The sequence below is a fragment of the Humulus lupulus genome, chromosome 1 (genome assembly GCF_963169125.1).
Source record: "Humulus lupulus chromosome 1, drHumLupu1.1, whole genome shotgun sequence".
Lineage (NCBI taxonomy): Eukaryota > Viridiplantae > Streptophyta > Magnoliopsida > Rosales > Cannabaceae > Humulus > Humulus lupulus.
This window is the reverse complement of record NC_084793.1, coordinates 12,467,284-12,487,012: the sequence shown is the minus strand read 5'-3', so window position 1 is coordinate 12,487,012 and position 19,729 is coordinate 12,467,284.

Sequence of the window (19,729 nt, the reverse complement as noted above, 5' to 3'; positions counted from 1 at the left end):
AATTATCAACTGATAAGTGTTAAATGTTAAATGCTATAATCATGTATCCATTTGTATATCTGTATTATTGTGGAATAGGGTGATTATCTGTTGATCTTGGACCGTGAGGCGACAAGAGGATTAGTTATCACTGCTAAACTGGCCGCGTTGATTATTTCAACACAGTATAAGTTGATAAGAATGATTCCAAGACAGACAGATTCATCAGCTGGCCAGGTTGATCAAGGCCACAATAACAGATGGGGTCAAGAGAATGACCAGAATTAGATTCCACAGCCAGCTCCTGATAAATGGCAGCAATTGTTTAATGACTTACATGCAAGAGTATTGAGGTATGAAGAAAAAATTCCCCTCATGAGACAACAACTAGTTTTTGCAGGCAACGTTTTGCCTGAGGCACCACCTGTATCGGTGCCAACAATTGAGTAGCTGCCTGAGGCTGGAAATAAATGAGAACCTCTTTACGAAAGGTTCAAAAGCAGCAACCTCCAGATTTTTAGGGCAGCGCAGATCCTGCTAAGGCTGAGCAATGGATGAGTATGATCACCGCCGTCCTTGACTTCATGAGGGTTTCTGGTAATGAGAGGGTGGCCTGTGCCATGTATATGTTTCGGGAGGATGCCCGAAGTTGGTGGGAGGTTATATCCTAGACTAGAAACATCAATGCCCTAAGTTAAGAAGAGTTTCAGACTCTGTTCAACGAGAAGTATTATAATGATGCCATCAGGGCTACAAAAGCTAAGGAGTTTATTAGGTTACTTCAGAGGAGTTTATCAGTAACTGAGTATGCCCTGAAGTTTGATAGATTGACAAAGTTTGCCATGGAGTTGGTACTCACTGATGAGACCAAAAGGGAGAGGTTTCTCGAGGGGCTACAACCTAGATTAGCCCAGGATGTTCGTATCACCACTGTGGTAGGAGTTACTACCTATGGACAAGTGATTGAGAAAGATGTACGCCCTACTACCCAGGGACTGTTACGGTGTGCATTTTAAACAATGCTAAACTCGTTAATCGAGTCATTTAACCATAATCGGGTAACTAAGTATGATTAGCTGTTTAGGGTTAAAAAAATTTGTTAAGATTGTTTAACCATTTTTTTTATTATTATTATTAATAAATAAATAAATAATAATAAAAGAAGAAAAAAAATAATCGGTTTGGAGGGAAGGAGAAAAAGTGGAAAAAATATCTCCACTATTCTCTCCACCTTCCCACTTCCCATTTTGACCACTCTTCACTTTCTCCACTTTCTTTTTACTTTAACGTAAAATTAAGTCTACAAAAGAGGAGAACAAAAATCAGACAAAGGGGGAAGAGAGGAAGAAAAAAAAAAGATCGACATTTTTTGCATCAGGAAAGAAACAGAGAAAAAAAATCAAATCACAATATTTCTTCAAATTGCTCAAGGTTTGATAGGTAAATATCTATCCCTAAATTTCTTCTTCTTCCTTGGCTTTCTCTTGCTCTATGATGGAATGCACTCATTTCTTTCTCTTCATCTAACATAGAATGCACTCATTCCGCCCCCAAAAATTGGCAGATGCACTCATCCAAAAATTTATGGAATGCACTCATTCCGCCTAAAAAAAAATTAATTAATGGATGCACTCATCCAAAAAGCTATGGAATGCACTCATTCCGTTCCAAATTTACAGAATGCACTCATTCTATCCTCAATTTATTTTTCTTTAAAATAAAGTTGGACTGTTATGCTATCAAAATTGCCACAAAATATTAATTTTGATTAAAAAAACAATTAAACAAACTTGGTTGAATATCTCATACCTCATTGAAAATGCAAATAATCAAAGTATTTGTCTAAGCCGATGCTGGGATTCGCTAGTCGATGGTTGTAAAATAAATTCTCTGATCAAGTTCAAAAGAGATTAACTCATTCTGAAAGTTTGAATGAATATTGACATATATGTGTATACCTCAAAAGAAATAAACGAAAACTGGATGGGCTCATGATTCTTAGAAGACCAGTTTGCAAATAAATCAATTCAAAATTTATATGATATACAGATATATAAATGACAGAAGGGAATCGCCTGGTCTTGTATACATATATATATGTATATGTATACCATATATACAAAAAAAAAATGATCCATTGTGAAATTATTATAGATGCATATGTACTATATATGTATTTTGTTTTATACGACAAAAGCAAAGTTGGTAAAAAAAATGATCCAATGAAATTATTATAGATGCATATGTACTATAGATGTATTTTGTTTTATACGGCAAAAGCAAAGTTCAGAGTATTCAGTCATTCAGTTAAGTTAGAAAATATATATGTGTACAACAGTCTTAGAGATATTAAATAGACTCAAAATACATATATATGTATATACGTATGTATGTATGTTTTCAGGGATCAGTCCCAACGTGGATAAAATATATATATGTTTTCAGGGATCAGTCGAATTTATATAAGCCAAATTCAAAACATATATATATAAATATATATTAGATTAAATGGAGAAAGAGACTCTATATATGATACCTTAAAAAAAAGTGTATCGTGCATATACAATATGTACATACAAAGGGGCTTACCTTGGGGATAAAAAAATGGTGTGTATGCTCTGTCAAAGAATTGTAACTTATCATATAACTTTGGATTTATCTCTGTAAAGCTATTAAATAGGCTCAGAGATATAACTAATAATCAAATAATATATTTTAAAAAAATAAATCTCAAATTCGAAACCAAATTTAAATTCGAATTTTAAGATATTTATGTTATTTGATAAATTCAAAACATAAAACAGTTAGATTTTATCTCAAAATTTTAAATTCAAATTCAAAAAATATATATATTTTGAATTTTAAAATAATGATATTACCTGATATAAAATTTTAGATTATTCCCCACAAATTTTGGAATAATCAATTAAAACATTGGTCAAATAATCTCTTTATATATAAAACAAATTATTGATAAAAAATATAAAGAGATTTCAAGACATAAAATTGTTACTAAAATGACAAAATTCTAAAACTATGTGAAATGGTATGAAATTTCCAAATCCCAAATGAGCTCATTACAACATTTGAAATAATAAAATCCATTTTAAATGGTATCTCAAAGATGTCATTTACTTCACCAAAATCCCAAAAAGAGGTCTTTTACCTCAAAAATTCAAAAGTGCACTAAAATAACTTCAAAATCATATAAAATGGTATTTTAAAGAGGTATTTCGCCTCAAAATTCAAAAACAATTCAAAGCATCTCTAAAATAAGAATACCCAAATTTCAAAGTAAGGTTGTCAACCTCAAAATTTCTAAAAATATCAAATCTCTGAACTACGTTTGACTTGATTCCTCTAAAGGATAGGTAGGCAACTTAGTCGCTGAAACTAAGTGCAGTCACATGAACCACAAATTCCAAAAAAGAAATTCTCAAATATCAACCACAACTCTCAAAATTCCATAGAAGGTCATTCACCACAGAATTTTTTCTACACTTCCAAAACACTAAATAATTCCATGATATGGTCATCTACCGGAGTTTCATAAATCTCTAAAAATACCATGAATTCCTACGAATGGTCATTTATCGGAATTCTTCCACTCATTTTCCAAAATATCTATCTAGAACTACAAATGACTTGATCCTTCATCAAGAGGGTATGTAGGCAGCTTAGTCAGTCAAATTTACTGAGTGCAATCGCAATTCTAAATTCCTTAAAATTTTCCCAAAATTACACAAGTACTTAATATCATCATAATTGGAAGCAAAAGGTTTTCCTTTAAATAAAAAGGGTAGTAATTAAGAGATTATTCTTATAATCTTGGATGGGTTGAATTCAAATTAATAAACTCTTATGCTATAAAATTGACATAGGTGAAATTGTGTTTGACATTAATTTTAATATATTAAATTTGAAATTTTTGTTTAACAAAGATACAACGTTTCACTAAAATGTTTACTGTATACATTGGGATCCCAAAAATATAATTTAAAGGTTAATTACAACAAAAGATTTACAACCAGCCGACCTAAGCGGCAAAATAGGGTTTAACCCTAGTTCCTTTTTAAACCCTCGGCCGTGGCAGTCGAGCAGCCACATATGTACACATCGTCACCTAAGCTCTCCAACTCAAGGATGATCCAGCTTTCTTTTGCCTTTACCTGCACCACATAGCACTCGTAAGCAGAAGCTCAGCAAGAAAACTCAATATGCTCATGAACAGTAATAACATTCTACTAAATCATAATGTGCATGCCTAGCAATAATAGCCTTATTCACGCATGCAAACAAGTCCAGATAATGATGATGGATCATGCCTTCCTGTATGGATGACTATCATGTCAATCCTAATAAGATGAGTGATTAACACTTTGAGGTTCTGATAACCATGCTGGGGCATGTAGCCCTAATCAGATGAGTGATTAACACTTGAGATTTTGATAATCATACTGGGGTGTGTAGCCCTAATCAGATGAGTGAATTAACACTTGAGATTCTGATAATCATACTGGGGTGTGTAGCCCTAATCAGATGAGTGAATTAACACTTGAGATTTTGATAATCATACTGGGGTGTGTAGCCCATAGCCATGTGACGATGCAGTCACCTGGGCCTTCTGGCCCTGGCTCTAAGTGTAATGCCCCGAAATCCCTAATGCGGTTTAATGGCTGGATTAGTAGGCCGGGAGGGCCATAATTACTTTATTATGCCATTAAATGATTATATGCATGTTTATGTGAATTATATTATAATATGATGTTAAATGCATGCATGTAGGTCCACATTTCATTACAGGGGTGTTTTGGTAATTTGGCCCGTTGAGGGCATAATTGTATATTTGTATGCATGTCGGTGATCTTTTGTTGAGGCCACATTATAATGTGAATTTGTTCGAGCCATTCGGCATGAGACGATCTTGAGTGCAAATTAGCGGTTTAGTCATAACGGGATTAAGTTCGGGGCTCAGGGTGAGTCTCGGGGTGATTTTAATGATTAGAGCGTTGCCGGGAATTAAAGGGTAAAGGGATATGAATTATTGGTATTGGAGTATTTTTAGAATAACGGGAATTGGAGAGCGTTAATTATGATTAACAAAATAGGTGGGAAATGTCGATTTTGCCCTTGGGAGTCTTTAGAAACTATATTTGACCTAGGGGTACTTTAGTCTTTTCACCCCTAGGATTGATTTAAGCCATGAAGGTTGTGGAAGTTTGAAGAAAAATAGAGCATTAATTACACTTCTCCCATACCTATTTTCTCTCTTTTTCTTCTTGGATTTTGAGCTTAATTTGAGGAACCAAGCTTGGGAAATAAGTCTTGAGGACTTGGGAGTGTGTTCCACCATTGAAGAGCATCATAATCTGAACTTGAGGTAAGATTCTAGCCATTAAATCTCTGGTTTGCTCTGTTTTTGCTTTGGAATTCTGTTGAGATTTCTAGGTTGGTTGATTGGTTTTGTTGGGAGTTTTTGGCTAGGGTTCTTGTAGTTGTGGTGCTTAGGACATGTGGGGATGGTTTTTGGGTTCATTTGGAACTTAATTTGATGTTTGGAAGCATTGGAATCAATTTGGGGATGGAGAAGTCGAAGGGAGAAAGTTCAGGGGCAAAACAGGCTGGGTGTAGCACTATAGCGCCCACAAGGGGGCGCTACAGCGCTACGCAGGGTTGGTTTTGGGCACTTTTGGTTCTGAGTTCAGCGCTGGGGCGCTAGTGAGTAGCGCTGGGGTGCTACTCTGTTTCTTCAGAATCCCGTTTTGAGTGTTTTTAAGGGTTTTTGGCTCGGGGTTACAATCCTTAAGGCCCAGGATCGAATTTACTCACCGTGTGGGTACATTTCAGGGTCCCGAGAGTGGGGTTAGGTCAAGACCCTACTATTGTTGATTTTCATTAATGGAGGTTATAATAGGTTATGATTAGGTAACTTCTAAGGAATCAAAGAGTCGATCATTCTCAGGGGTCGTTCTTGTTCAATTTCTCGCTCGAACCAGAGGTAAGAAAACTGCACCCCATATGTGACATGCATGGTTATTCACGAGGCATGTTGAATGTTTAAATGTGGACATGGATTGAATATTGAATGTTTAGCAAATCTTGCTTACTTGTGAATGGTACTGACTCATCAGTCAGGTTTGGCAACGGTGTCAGTATTAACTGTGAAGTCATGACTCATTAGTCAAGTTCGACAGTAGTACTGAGCACTCGTCACATGGCATTAACTCATAAGTCAAGGACAGTTTTAGCATGTTTAATGCAAGCCTACAAATATTAGATCTAATCGACATCAGCATTAAATGACTCAAAAGAGCGTTAATGCCGGACCGACCTCATGTTCAATGAATACTGTAAGCGCTTGTCTAGCCAAATGCTAGTTACTTGGAGAAACAGTGACTATTTAGTCACATGGCTATGGGTGTCGATGTTAGGAAAAATTGTTTTGCCTCAATGGAAATTGATAATAATATTACAACTCTATGCAATATATTACAAATAAATAATGATTGATTGAATAAGATTACAACTCTATAACTGAAAATACAAATAAACTAAAGAACAAGAAGAAGAGAAGAAGAATAGAATGGTGAAAATACAACTCAAAGCAAAATGTTACAAGTAAAGTAAAATGTTTGAAATAAAGAAAAGAAGATTACAACTCAAAACAAGAAATACAAATAGACAAAAGAGAAGAATATGAAGATGAAGAGAAATAGAATAGAAAGAAAGAACAAACAAACTAAATAGAAGCAACTCTCACTCACACTACCAAAGTGAAGAGTGTTGGGGATCACCAACTTGAACAAGGTTTGAAACCTTTGTCCAAAAGCTTATCTCCCCCTAACTCAAGCACTAAGGGATCTCTCACACATTATAGGAAATGCTTTATGTAATTATCAAGCCTCAAGGTGTTTCTAGCCAAGTGCTCTAATGGATAAAAATGTTGTGTCTTACAAGTGAGCTATAAGCTCCTATTTATAGAGTTTAGAGACACCCTTTGAATTTCAAATTCCACCAACCCCCATGACTATTACCAATGTTTAATTGGATTAATATGGAATTAAAAATGAGATTTGGGAGTTATTTGAGTTTTTTGAGCCGTTCAACAAAGAATGAAAAAATTGAAAAATTGGTCAGTTTTGGCCTGTGGCCGCGGCTAGAGACATTAGTGGCCGCGGCCACTGGTCTCTGACCCACAGGCTGCAGCCACTGAATGTTGGTGGCCGCGGCCACCGACCAATTTCAACACAAAAAATGTGCTGTTTTTCCAAACGGTTCCAAACCCTCCCAAATGATTTTGTAACTCCCAAAACACATTATTGGGGTTAAAATCATATCTCTAACAGTCATATCACATATGGCTTTATGAAATTCATCTCAATATTGTATAACAACAATTTTACACAATAAAGGGTAATATTTGGAAGTTACAAATTTGTAACACCAAATAGTTACAATATTTGACACACTTTGTCACATTTATTTAATCTAAAACATTATATTATAATATAATATAATATTACATTATATTATAAAATAATATAACAGTCGAGCCCCGTAGTGACTTACCCATCAGTCACTCATCTGTTTAAGTTAATGACTTGTTTGTCAGTCACTCATTATGGTTTACCAGAACCTCAAGTGTTAAATCACTCACCTGGTTAGAGCTATAAGCTCCTTCATGGTTAATGTAACCACAAAGTGGCATTCACTCATCTGTTCAGGGCTTTAAGCTCTGTATGATTATCATAATCATCATTTTATATTATATACTTGCATTATTGTGTTTTCTTGATGGGCTTTGGCTCATGGGTGTTATGTGGTGCAGGTAAAGGGAAAGAAAAGCTCACCCAACCTTGAGTGGAGTGCTTAGGTGGTGATGTGTACATATGCGGCTGCTTGACTACCACGACCAAGGAGTTCTTAGAGGAACTAGGGGGTTTACCCTATTTTTTCCGCTTAGATCGGTGTAAATTTTAAACAGTAATGACCATTTTGCATTGTAAACAACTTGTAAACGTTTTTATGGGCCCATGAACAGTTTTATGTTTTAAATAAATATATCATTTCCTTTTGATTGGTTTTCCACCTCAACCTATTAATATCACCTAGAAGCACATTTTTAACCAAAGAATTCGGTTAGCGAGTTAAATTCCCGGTTCAATGTTCACCGTAACGGTCTTGGGGTAACCAGGGCGTTACACTAAGTAACTAGCCATTATACTAGACAAGCGCTTTTAGTTTTCATCGAACTTGAGGTCAGTTAGGCATTAATGTTCATGATGAATCATTCAATGCTTATGTCGATTAGATCTAATATTTTCGGCTTGTGTTGAACACATCAGTGCCGTTCTTGACTCTTAAGCCAATATCATACGACCAGTGCTCAGTACTACTGTCGAACTTGAATAATAAGTCACAACTTCACAGTTAATACTGACACCATTGCTGATTCCTAACTCATAGGTCAGTGTCATACACAAGTAAGCAAGATTTGCTAAGTATTTGATATGCAATCAATGTCCACATATACATCACTCAACATGCCTCATGAATAACCATGCATGTCACATATGGGGTGTAGTTTTCTTACTGCTGGTTTGAGCGAGAAATAACAAATGAACGACCCTTGACAACGATAAATCCTTTGATCCCTTAGCGGTCACCTAGTCATAACCAAATATGGAATCCAATTAATGAAATCAATAATAAAAGGTTCTTGACCTAAACCTCACTCTCGGGACCTCGAATCATACTTAAACGGTTAATAGATTCGATCCTGAGCCTTAGGAATTAAAACCCCAAGCCAAAAACCCTAAAAAGTGCCCAAAATATGAAAATCACTCAATTAATCAGAAATGGTTCACATGCATATTTAATACACCTAAACATGCATATAATAATTTAATTGCATAATAAATCAATTATGGCCCTCCCGGCCTCCTAATCAAGATCCTAAACCTTATTAGGAAATTTAGGCCATTACAACTATCCCCTCCTTACAGAAATTTCGTCCTCGAAATTTATCTGAACTGGCTAGAATATAAATTTCGCACAACTGATTCCAGTTTCCTAGGTCGTTCCCTTAACCTCACTGTTTCTGTATCATACCTTAACTAAATGTATAGCTTTGATTCTCATAACCTTATTCTTTTTGTTAAGATCTGAACTGGCTACTCCTCATAGAATAACCTAACCTCAATCTCCAGATTCTCATAATTCAACTCACGAGTCTCTTCTAACCCATGTCCTCAACATGGAAATATAAAATACACTGTATATAGTTGATAGTGCCAAAGATAAGGCCAATACAAAGTCAACCTGACCAGTCTTATCGAGGATTCAAATGATCATACAAATCTAGGGCTCAACTTGTCCTTATCTCCTCACCCCTTTCCATGGTGATACTTTAAGGAAGATACAATATTCTACTTGGAACTCCATGTTCCTGTTTTTCAATTCAACAAAACTTTTCCATTTACTCTAAGAAGTGAGCATCCAAGCTCTAATCTTCTAATAATCTCAATGATCCATTGAACTACCTCAGGATCCAAAATCAGCATCTCACCCATCTCATTCCAATGAATGGGTGATATACATTCTTTACTATACAACGTTTCATAAGGTGCCTCTCCAATACTGGATAACTGTCTCTCTAATTTACCATCAGTCTTAGGATAATCAACTATATTAAACTCCATCTATATACTCATTGCCTTCTGTAACCTTTCTAAAGACTTGGAAATAATAATAGAGTCTTCATCTGATAAGATAGACCTTGAATTCCATGAAAGCATACTATCTCTCTCACATAGAGATCTGTATACTGATCAGCTGTGTTACTCATCCTTACTGATAGAAGTGGGCTCACTTTAAATACTGGTCCATAATAAACCAAACCAACTCATACTGGCCCACTAACCTGGGCAGCCCCACCGCGAAACCTATTGCGATGTTTCCTTATTTCCACTATAAAATACTCAAAGGCTGCAATGACATTACTGATTTCTGATACTCTATCTTGACCTGCTAACAGGTTGAGAACTTAGCCACATATTCGGTTACGTCCCTCTCCATCCCAAGCCACCAATATAAAGCTTTTAGATTCTGGTACATTTTCAAGATGCCTAGATGAAGAGAATAGGAAAGTAGCATGAGATTCATCCATAATCTCCCATTTAATCCCAGTGTCCATCAGATTCCAAATCTGATCCTTATACCACAATAAACCCATACCTGACATTGTATAATCCTTAGCTAGTCCAGCTAAGACTTTTCCCCTCAATTCTCCCATCTGTGGCTCACTTAATTGTTTTCGTTTAATCCTCTCTAAAATAGTAAACCCAAGTATACTGCTGGCCACCTGACCCACCAGAAACTCTACTCTAGTTCTGGTCAGATCCTTTAACCAACATGATGCATAGGCAATCACTTTTCTTATCAATGAGGTGTCATAACAACCTACCATTGGTTCTAATTTGTAAGAAGATTCAGAACTCTTCCACAAAATACATATAATATCCTGCCCGTCCAAGGAAACTCCTCCCATCTAAGGCGTTCCTTGACCTTGGCAATTCTCCAACTGAGAGTATACTATAATACCGTCGATCAAGACGATCACATATCCAATTAAGATAATCTTTGAATACTCTGTCCATCTGATTCATTAAAACAACTTGGCATTAACCAAATCCTCAAAACATAACTCAACACTCCCAGCTGCTATTCGGGGATTTCAGTGCCGGTAGCACTCCCCGCAGTAGAGTCCCTCACATCCTGGTGAGGAGCCAAAAGGCTGACCAGTCTTAGATTGGTCTCTGTGACCAGCTGTTTGACACTTTTCTCTATGTTGGTCATGCTGGTCAGAAGGGCTGATCGGATCACCATGTCCGGAGTAGGCTCTGGTTGCAACCATAAATGCACTAAATTTCTAAGGGAAATGCAGCAAAAAATTGAAGAAAGATAAACGACCAGTGGTACAAAGACTTTACCTCCTTGTGTGAAGGCCAAGTTGTTCGCGACCATGTTAGTCATCAGAAAGTACTCCAGATGGTACCTCCCCACGTTCGAGATAAAAGTGGTGTCAGTCAGGAAAGTGCAGCCTGTTTCCTGGTGATAGAAGTGGAAGAACCCCGTGTTTTCCTGGTTAGGGTTGGATTTTAGGTCGAACAAGTAGTTGACCTCATGTGGCGTGGGGATGGGCCATTTTTTATGGCTATAGAGGATATAGAGTGCAGAGAGCATTCTATATCCGTTGGGGGTTATTTGAAAATGGGCGACCCTGAAATAATTGGCCACCCCCTGGAAAAAAGGATGAAGAGGCAGGATCGCTTCTGCCTCGATGTGATACCTCAACCAGGCGCTGAAAGCGCCTCCAGGAAAGTTCGCCTGTTGGTCTTGGGTGGGTTGGACTAGAGTCACCCCAGGAAGTCCATATTTTTTAATGTAATTAGCGATCATCCTAATCGTTACTCGGCTAGGAGGGGCGACGTACCATTCAACATCTGGTTGAATGGCGTTTCGAAGCTGAGCACAGTTTGAATGTTAGGGACAGGAATATTTATTTCCCGACCGCTGGTCGAGGGAATTCCAGCCTGAGGAGCAAGCTGATTTGAAGGGTTGGAAGGTTTCTTTTTCTGGGCAGTGGATTCTACTATACCCATGGCTGAAAGGTCTGACTGAGGTCTATTGGGTGGGGTTCGAGAAAAAGGAATTTCGGGTATCAACAGCGACGGTTGCTCCTCGTTTTCAAGAAATTGGGCAAGCAAGTCGTCGTCGGTAGGCCTCTCACCTCCCCATGGATCTTGCATGAAAAGCTGCGAACAGAGAAAGGGGGAGATGAGAACGTAATGCCTAAAAATCTGTGTTGAGAGTTAGAATAACGTTGCTCGCGTATAAAAGTTAAGCTTTTATATGGCCAGCAGCATTCTAGCAAAAACACTAAGTTTTATACGAGCAGTTTAAAAAACAGATTAAAAAGCGGAAGTAAAAAGTTTTTCAGAAAAAAACTTTTTCGACTCCGAAGGGGCGGGAAAAACCCAGTTTTTCAACTAGCCTAAAAATTGAATTTTTACTTCTATTTTACGCCCTTAAATCTACAATCTCGACTGCCAAACTAGCTCCTAACTCCTACGAAACGTCACTTCACTACCCTATCAAGCATCTATTGATATACACATAATCCCCATAACAGTTTCAGCCAAGAACGTTCAAAGGTTCAGAGATAAGAATAAGTATGAAACAGTTTTGCATGGCAACTCAAACGTCTAAGGAGTTCGTGAAACTTACTTAGATGAAAAATGAAGTCTGAACATGAAAGCTTTTGAGCGTCCGGATGTGAGTTCCTGGGATTTCTGGGCTCTGAAGATAAAAGTTCTTCGCAGTTCTTGGAGAGGAGATGGCAAGTGAAAAGTAAAAAGTAAAAATGAGGATTTGAGATATTGTATATAGTGACTGAGACACGATAAAAGAGGTAATCATGAATTACTTTTTCTGAGCATGGGGAAGTGTGATAGCCGTCAGACAAGTTTTTGGGAAACCAAAAAGGCTTGATTAGGCATGATTGATTGCTTTTTCCGAGAGGGCATGGGCGGTTCTGACAGGTTTAATTCCTTTCGTCTGGGATTTCCTTAGCTGTTGCTCTTGCTCCCTTATACGATAATAATTCCAAGTATCCTTTGGCTATTAAGCAAACTATAAACTCTACTCCAATTCTAGTCGAATCCTGTAACCAACATCACGCATAGACCATCACTTCCTCCTGTCTTGAGGTGTCATAGCTACTCAGCAACTGATTCTAATCTGTAAAAAGACATGGAACTCAACCCAACTACATGTACCATCATGCTTGCCTAGGGAAACTCTTACTTCCAAGGCATTCTTCAACCTTAACAAAGTTCTAACTAGAATACATCACCGTGCCGTCGATCCAGACACTCACAAGTTCAATTCAGATAATCTTTGAATACTTCTTTCACCTATCTCATGGAAACAATTTGGCATTGACCAAACCCTCAACACATAACTCAGCATCCTCAGTGCTCTTATCCAATATAACAGCAACCCCTTGCCTATTCTCTTCCCTGATTCCCAACTGGTAATAACCAGATCAAGGATCCCTAACTGTACCCGACCTCTAGCTAGTATTAACCAGATCGAAGATCCTTAACTATTCCTGATCTCTAGCTGGTAATAACCAGATCAAAGATCCTTCCTGAGGTATGTCGTTCTACTCAACAATTAAGACCCTAACTCTCACCATTTTGTTAAAACCATTCAATACAACATCTTTAGATCTGATTCTATCACTGAAGCCAATCTTATCACCACTCCATCTCTTTACACAGACGTACTTCATGACGAACTTCTTGGATACTCTTCTGGAATCCCATAAACTAATCCAGTTTGTCTTGTCCCACTGATACCACTCAAGTAGTATTCGTCACACTAGCTAGGGTTCTAACCTTTCCCCTACAACAGATTTTCCACTCCAGTTACAAATGCTAAACACTGCGATGATCTCCCCTTTTAAACTTAAGAGTTACCACTCCTTTCTTACAACCCATCACTGTTCCCTATACTTAACCAACTCTTCATACTCAAAATCCTTACGTTATGACTGTCTTCGAGGATACTTCAAGTAGTCGTTGATATGTTCATTGGTCTTAGTGTGCTTCCAATCAAATCTCTTTCATATCTGATCTCTTCTATTCCTGTAGCTTAACCTTAAATACCTTTGAAGAATGAAGTTAATACCTTCTGAAACCTTACCTCTGACCCTGCTGCTTCAGTCACGATATCACCGGTATAGTAGTCATTCACGTTCTACCTTTAGCTGGGGAGTAGTTACCTTATCCCAGTGAATCTGAATACAACCCATCCATGCCATTCCTCCATTCTCTGCCTGTCAAACTTGCCCATATTATTGAAGTACCAAGCGATTAGGAATCCTTACTGGTAACATATCACACTCTTCTCGGTACAAGTAATAATTTCCTGCAATGTCTCTTTCCTTGATCCTTATCTAGTAATAACCAGATCGATAATAAACTCCTGAAGACATCGTCCTATCTTGTAACGAGGCATTTAAACTCTTCATTCCTAACAGGCAATATCCACGAGTCCCACGACACACTTCTCTACCCGGTTCACTCATAAGTCGCATACTTTTCCAGGTGACTCGATAATTCCTTAAACCAACCTAATATCATCCCTCATTGCGTCCCTGATACCAACTTCTTCCATACCCAAGTTCCAAACTTTGCCCGAAAGCTGCATTCTCATCTACATCCTTACTGACTAATTTAATTCCCATTCAGTCCAATCAACATACTTCAAGGGTTACTCATGACTGTCCAGGGTTGTCCCTTATATAACATGCTAACTTTCCTCAACAAATACTCATCTGAATCCTCCCTAACAGACGCACAACACCAAATCCTTTCAGCTCTTTTCCCAACCTAAGCAAAGGATATCCAATCCACTGGTCACCTCTGAGAAACTAACCTTGGGCCTTAGATGAGTAAAATATCCTAGTCTTCCCCATCTTGATGGCCAACTTGTAAAACTGAACCCCCTTCCTGTCCAAACCAAGAGCCATAAAACCACCAAAGGTTCTCATTCTTCCAATCACTGAGTAGCCATACTTACTACATTTCCACGAACGAAAATATCATCACCTGTATTCCTTCCATCTTAGATAATGAAGCCCTCTCTCTACTGCCAAGCACAGACAACCATCTCAGACTTTAACTCACAAGTGGCCTATCATCTCTGATTTCATCCATTTGTGCCATAACCCAAAGTGGATCGACCAGCCTACCAAACTCAGCGATATATAAACCACCGCTATCTTACCACTTTCGACATCCTCTTACCACAAATGCCTAATACGACTACTTTGTCCCAATTTATCCTTTTCATATCACTAAGAACGGAAGTAGCCACACCCATTCATTAATCGATTCCTGAACAACCCCAAACCTTCCTCACTAACTTACCCTTTTTCATCCATCCAACCCATACCATCAGACCTCACACCCTGACTCATATACCAGCAAACATCTGCTGCGAATCTCAAGGGCAGGTGGAGGATTCCAACCCCCAACTGTCATCTTCCATCCTTTCCAAAACCAAAACTGAATCTGGTTAACCATTCCCAATACATACACCCTGAATTAATCTGTCTTTACCAACTAAACTTCTCAGCCCTGACGTTTATACCCAAAACCATCTCAAGGGCAGATCCAAATAGTCATAACAATCAAACACACATAAAGCATATCAAACACCCATATTATACATAAATTATCAAATTTATTTATCACCAAATGCATTCATACCTATTATGCCCTCCATGCCAATAAACAGGTATAGCATATACGTTCAATTTAAACATATAATAACCCACAATCCATATATCATCATCATCCATGTACTCATCCACATGCAAGGGCAATGCTAATCAGCATGCCTTAATATCATCACACAGCAGTCAAGGGCCAGGCCCTATCAGTATCTCATGCTCCCTAATAATCATACCAATTAATACACTCATATTTTATTCAAGCACTTAAACATACAATTTCATGTATTCCACTACAAACCCTTGAGTCGAGCTTGTCTTTAGCGGCGAGTGTACATGTCCAGCTAATCTTCAGGAACCCATAAACCCAGACTGCTCTGATACCAAGTTGTAACGCCCTGGATAACCAAGACCGTTACACTGTGTGTTTAAAATAGTGCAAGACTTGCTAATCAAGTCATTCAAACAAAGTGTAAACTCTATACCATTATCAGAGTAGGAATAAAAAGATTTTGGTCACAAACAGGCTATTTTCATTAAAAATGACAGTTTAATACATGAAGACTCAAAACAGGGTTTAGATGTCTAAGTCGCAACAAGTTCTAGAAGTTACAAATAGTTCAAGCCACTCTAATGGCAAAATATACATTTTAGGTTTCCGTTCCTGTACAATTTATCGACCGTGGCGGCCGAGCAGCTGACGTTGTACACCTCGCCCCCAGAGCTCTCCAACCCATGGTTGAATCAGCCTACCCTTGCCTTTACCTGCACCACGTAGCACCCGTGAGCCAGGGCCCAGCAAGAAAGCATAATAACATAGTAAGATTAACATCAATAACCAATTATTCCACAGTGCATAACCAGAAATTCATCAATTCATAACACTTACTCAAGTAGTGATAACAGTTGTCATCCAGACAGTCAACTAACTATATCCATAACACAATACTCACATTCACAAACAGTAAGTTGTCATATCCATCAAATAACAATCAGGGTTGGCGCCCTTAGTCGCACCCTCTATTTAACACACTGTCTTCGGCTCATTAGGGCCGCCCCCAGTGTAATACTCACTGACTCCGGCCAGCTTAACCGAGCTCAGTGATAAATAAGCTGCCTCAGCTCCCAGTGGCTGAGCCGCGCCCCAGTGCGCAAATAATGATTCCGACACCCTTAGGCCGGTAATCGCATGTCCCATGGCATAATAACACCATCTCACGACATGATATACAAATGTAGGGAGCTCTTAGTCCCATCGTGTCCACGTGGTTAATCACATTCACATAACAATGCATACAAACATAGGGAACACTTAGTCCCAACCTAACCACATACTCAGGTGCAGCTTTCTTACCTGTATCCCGAGCTTCCGATGCCCCAACGCCGCGAGCACGGTCCTCTATCCCGAGCCTCACCAAAGACCTAGTCACAACACAAACGAAACATCCTTTATCACTAACCAATCCAAATCTACTTCCCGGAACCAATCCCACACTCTCTGAATGCCCCAAATCCCTAAAACAATGCACCAAAGACATCCCCCGAATCCCCGGAGCAAAGGCTCAAAATTGCAAAATATCACATTCTGAAAATGGCCTAGCGCCGCGGCGCTGCCCTATAGGGCCGCGGCGCCCAGCAAGTCAGAGAGCACATGCACCGCCCAGAAACAGCCTTGCGCCGCGGCGCTCCTTCGCGAGCCCAGAATTCTGGGTTTTTCCCCTGCGTTTTCCCGAACCCATTACACTCCAAATCACCCCAAACTTATACCTAAGTCCCAAAACGAACTCTAAATCCTTAGTAAACCTCTCAGCACCCTAGAAACATCATACCCAAGCCCATTCACACAACTATTCCCAAGATTCACTCTTGAATTTCATGCTTAGTAACTCAAACCAGAAAGTTAGAAACAACTTGAACCCAAACACAAACCACATTCCAAACTCCCTAAACCTCAACAGAAATAAACCTAATAATTACACAGAAACCTTACCTTGAGTGGTGAGTCCAACCTCTAGCTTTAAACCTCCTTCCCCTTTGATTACCCAATTCTGAGTTCATACAAAACCAGCCACCAATTTGTTTCAATTTACACTTATCAACCAAAAATCAGACTTGAAACTTACACAAATTATAGACAAACCCTTACCTCTGAGTAACCTTGATTTATGCTCAATTTAGTTGCCTAGAACCATCAAAGCTCCCCTCCTAGGTCTCCCAACTTCAGCTTTCCTCTTCTTCTATCTTTTCCTCACATTTCAGCATAAATCAATTCCCCACCAAGTGTTATACGTGACCCCCCTTTCCTTCAGCTGAAGTAATCCAATTCCTTGCCTAATGACCACTTTACCCTTCCATCTATTTCCCATTCCAACTAAACCTCAAGGCCCTTTTTGTCATTCCTACTTCCTTACAATTCTACCATTCCTTTAACCAAACTTGTTACTCTCTATGGTTACTAATAGTTACACAAGTTACCAAACCACCAGTTACCAATATCTCACAAGAACTAAATTAAAAAATCCCCAAAATACCCCTAGACTCCTCCTGAGCCGGGTATAAAATCCCCGTTGTGACTTCTGAGTTATCTAGCTCTCTAGGACCGTCTCGGCACGTGCATCGCATTGATATCACCACACCCACGTGGTACAAATTACATCACATAATTATCATACTTATGCCCTCAACGGGCTAAAATTATCACATATCATAATACACATAGTCATGCATCTTAATCATTGAATTCACGCATACTTCCCATTATGCCTTCCAGGCACGCTAATCAAGGCCCTTAAGCCTTATTAGTGAATTTGGGTCGTTACAATGTAATCATATAATCATTTAATAGTCCAGAGCCAGGCTCTATCAGAATCTCATGCTCCCTAATACAATGTGCAGGTAAAACATTTTCATTCTATTTAAGCAATTAAGCACATAACTACAGAAATAGTTACCATACTCTAAGTAAAGCTATCTTTAGTGACGAGTGTACATGCCCAGCTTGTCTTCAGGAACCCTTAACCTTGGCTCGCTCTGATACCAAGTTGTAATGCCCTACTACCCAGGGATTGTTACAATGTGCATTTTAAATAGTGCTAAACTCGTTAATCGAGTCATTTGGCCATAATCGTGTAACTAAGTATGATTAGCAATTTAGGGTTAAATTTTTTGGTTAAGATACAACGTTTCACTAAAACATTTACTGTATACATTGGGATCCCAAAAATATAATTTAAAGATTAATTACAACAAAAGATTTACAACCAGCCGACCTAAGCGGCAAAATAAGGTTTAACCCTAGTTCCTCTTTAAACCCTCGGTCGTGGCGATCGAGCAGCCGCATATGTACACATCGTCACCTAAGCTCTCCAACTCAAGGATGGTCCAGCTTTCTTTTACCTTTACCTGCACCACATAGCACCTGTGAGCAGAAGCTCAGCAAGAAACTCAATATGCTCATGAAAATTAATAACATGTTACTAAATCATAATGTGCATGCCTAGCAATAATAGCCCTATTCACGCATGCAAATAAGTCCAGATAATGATGATGGATCATGCCCTCCTGTATGGATGACTATCAGGTCAATACTAATAAGATGAGTGATTAACACTTTGAGGTTCTGATAACCATGCTGGGGCGTGTAGCCCTAATCAGATGAGTGATTAATAATTGAGATTCTGATAATCATACTGGGGCGTGTAGCCCTAATCAGATGAGTGAATTAACACTTAAGATTCTGATAATCATACTAGGGCGTGTAGCCCTAATCAGATGAGTGAATTGACACTTGAGATTTTGATAATCATATTGGGGCGTGTAGCCCATAGCCATGTGACGATGCAGTCACCTGAGACTTCTGGCCCTGGCTCTAAGTAACTAGCCATTAGACTAGATAAGCGCTTTTAGTTTTCATTGAACATGAGGTCGGTCAGGCATTAATGTTCATGATGAATCATTCAATGCTTATGTCGATTAGATCTAATATTTTCGGCTTGCGTTGAACACATCAGTGTCGTTCTTGACTCTTAAGCCAATACCATACAACCAGTGCTCAGTACTACTGTTGAACTTGACTAATAAGTCACAACTTCACAGTTAATACTGACACCATTGTCGATTCCTGACTCATAGGTCAGTGCCATAAACAAGTAAGCAAGATTTTTTAAGCATTTGATATGAAATCAATGTCCACATATACATCACTCAACATTCCTCATGAATAACCATGCATGTCACATATGGGGTGAAGTTTTCTTACCTCTGGTTCGAGCGAGAAATAACAAATGAACAACCCTTGAGAACGATCAATCCTTTGATCTCTTAACGGTCACCTAGTCATAACCAAATATGGAATCCAAGTAATGAAATCAATAATAAAAGGTTCTTGACCTAAACCTCACTCCTGAGACCTCAAATTGTACTTAAACAGTTAATAGATTCGATCCT